General features: G+C 32.8%; 1 long non-coding RNA gene across 1 annotated transcript; it reads left to right on the top strand.

Annotated features, from left to right (window-relative positions):
* Nucleotides 1-416: 416 nt before the first annotated feature.
* LOC106523703 (uncharacterized) lies at nucleotides 417-1,827 on the top strand. Its single transcript, XR_001310921.1, has 4 exons — nucleotides 417-507; nucleotides 592-607; nucleotides 955-997; nucleotides 1,085-1,827. It is a non-coding gene; the product is annotated as an uncharacterized LOC106523703 (long non-coding RNA).
* The last annotated feature ends 832 nt before the right edge of the window (nucleotides 1,828-2,659 follow it).

Here is a 2,659-nt window from a genome sequence, read left to right as displayed (position 1 = left end):
CTGACTTCTAAAGTCCTTCACGATTTTAGAAATGGATCCTGTACAGTTTTACTRCWGTGCAGTGGACCGCCTGCCATTAAAGTGAACTACAGCTTCACTGTTGGGAACCAGACCCAGAGAGTCCACAACCTGCAACACACCATCAGACCAGAGGATGGAGCCACTACAATCACCTGCACAGTTTCTAATGCWGTCAGTGAGACATCAGYKTCTGAAACAGTGACGTGTAGAAACACAACTTCTGGTAAAGAACTGACGTTTAATCTGTCTTCTTTTGATTCTGACATTGAAATAAAACTATGTTAAACTTCAGACACTGAATAAAACCAGGGAACAGCTGTTGAGTTAGATGAACTGTTTAACTGTTTGTATAAAACAGAAAAAATGATAAAAACATATTGAACTTTACAGGGTCCGACTCTTCTGTCATTTTTTTCCTTCGTCTGTTTATTGGACTTCTGGTTCTTGTTCTGCTGGTTCTCCTGCTTTACCTCACGCACTCACAAAGTAAGACTTCCTCCTGAAACTCTGCTTATTTAACAAAACCAAGAATTGGTTTATTTTGTTTAATGGTTTATTTTTCCTTTATAGAAATCTGCTGGAAGAGGTTGGTTCATCTTTTGWTTTGTCTTCAGCCTCTAAGCTCACTTCACGTCATTTTAAATATAAAGTAGCTTCTCATGTCTCAGTTTATAGAAAATGTCGAAATTATCAATTCAAGTCCATTTCTGAATGTTCTAATTCAGTCTAAAATTCATTTCTGTTTGTAAAATTTTGTTTAGTTTTAAAATGACAAATCATAAAAAAATATATTTGACTTGTAAAAATTCAACAATAAGTTTATTTGGAAGTTGAACACAAGCAGTGAAAACTCTCAGACATCTGTTAAATATCAGATAAAGATACARTTTGGTTTCTTTTTCTATATTAGTGAATAAATATTAATAATTTCAGGTGCACAGAGTTTGAAACAGTCAACCAGGATTAACAACACATGGTCAGTCTTCTATAAAATTAATCAATATTAGTTATTTTTGCTGACTTTGAAGACCTACATCTAAATGTACCTCATCTCTACCTGTAGGTGATGCTTCTGTTTATGAAAACATGAGGGGCTCTGAAGACCCTGGAAAAGGTAAAGAATGTTCACGGTGGTAATTAAATAAAATAAATTGATTAAAAACTTTCTTTTTCAGATGAACCTCAGTGTGAAAACATTACACCTCTCACCAATCATGGATTGAGACAATAAGACAAAATAAAAAGGACAGAACTGTGGAMTTTATTTGGTCTTTTGTCTTGTCATGGTGAAACTATTACAAGTTGTGATTTACATCATTYATAACTTTATAAAGTTCTGCTTCAGTTCAGTTCAAGACTGAATTAGTTTTCGAGCTCAAACACATTTAAAAGATGTTCAGCAGGGGTAACACATCAAAACCAAGAGCCAGAACAGAATTTTAAAATTTTTATTTTGTTGTTGTCATGTTATTTCACACCGGCAATATAAAGTTAGAGAATCATCTTCTGTTATTCATAGGTTTTTTTTTTACAATTGCTAATTTTATTGAGAAAAGCGCTGTCACTAGTCAACTTATTGAAGCTTGTTGCCAGCATTTGTGTTGAAACTCAATCAAAACCTTGTTTAAATATTTAGCACAATTATTATTGATGAAAATTTATTCTGGGTTTTTTTTTCTGTTCCAGAATATGTTGTACAGAAATATCATTTATACATGCCACTTTATGAGTGTAATGTATAATTTAATCTTTGTATATATTTAAGGTTTTTAATTTTTATATCATTAAACAAGATTTGTGTATTAATCAAGTGTGCCTCAATGCCTTAATATTAAACCACTCTTATTACTTTGATTGTTTGTTTGTTTGTTATTGTTTTCAGCAAGATTTTTTATTTGATATTCATTCTGCAGTTTTAGAAAAACAAAAATACATCAGAGAGTGCAGCAGACTTAGGCGATRTATGCAAAATATAAAGAATAAAGTCAACCTACTGAACACAACTATTGTTTTGAAACGACTGAGAAAACCTGACCTTCTTTGGAATATAACTGAAAACAAATTGTCAGCTGGACAAAATCTTGCCTAAAATGTTACAGTGTGACAACATACAGTAGGTCCCATAGCTGTAAATAAATACTTCAGCACTTCTGGCCACTAGAGGGTTTAGAACTCACGTTTAACACATTTTTTAACCCCATTTGTTTGAGGTTCAATATTTAGTTTGCATTTCTGTCTGCCTGTGGGTATTGACCCTTAAAATAACTTCAGGAATTTAAGCTGTTGCTTTACTTCTTTCTGGTTAAACAGCTTATTGTTGTCTTTTTTGAACTTGAAAAAATAGCTGTCATGTTTGTTGTTTACACATTTCCAGACTTTATTTCCTCCTGACAATTTTCAGGATTTTACTTTAATTTAAAACGTTTAATTTGTTGACACTTCAGAAAATGAATGACTGTATTGTCTTGAAATGTGGTCTGTCTCACTTTCTGCCTGTTTATCTCTCCCTGGTGACTCATTGGTTAGCCTTAGTTCACTGGTGCTGTGTCACTTCTTCTTTTRAAATATAGAGAGCATGCTCTTGTATTTTAAGTAAAGACCCCAGAAAATAATCTTAGATGAATTTGGTCAGTTCATT

The sequence above is a fragment of the Austrofundulus limnaeus genome, unplaced genomic scaffold, assembly GCF_001266775.1.
Source record: "Austrofundulus limnaeus strain Quisiro unplaced genomic scaffold, Austrofundulus_limnaeus-1.0 Scaffold164, whole genome shotgun sequence".
Classification (NCBI taxonomy): domain Eukaryota; kingdom Metazoa; phylum Chordata; class Actinopteri; order Cyprinodontiformes; family Rivulidae; genus Austrofundulus; species Austrofundulus limnaeus.
Note: the sequence above shows the minus strand (reverse complement) of the source record. Positions and strands in the feature narration are given on the sequence as shown.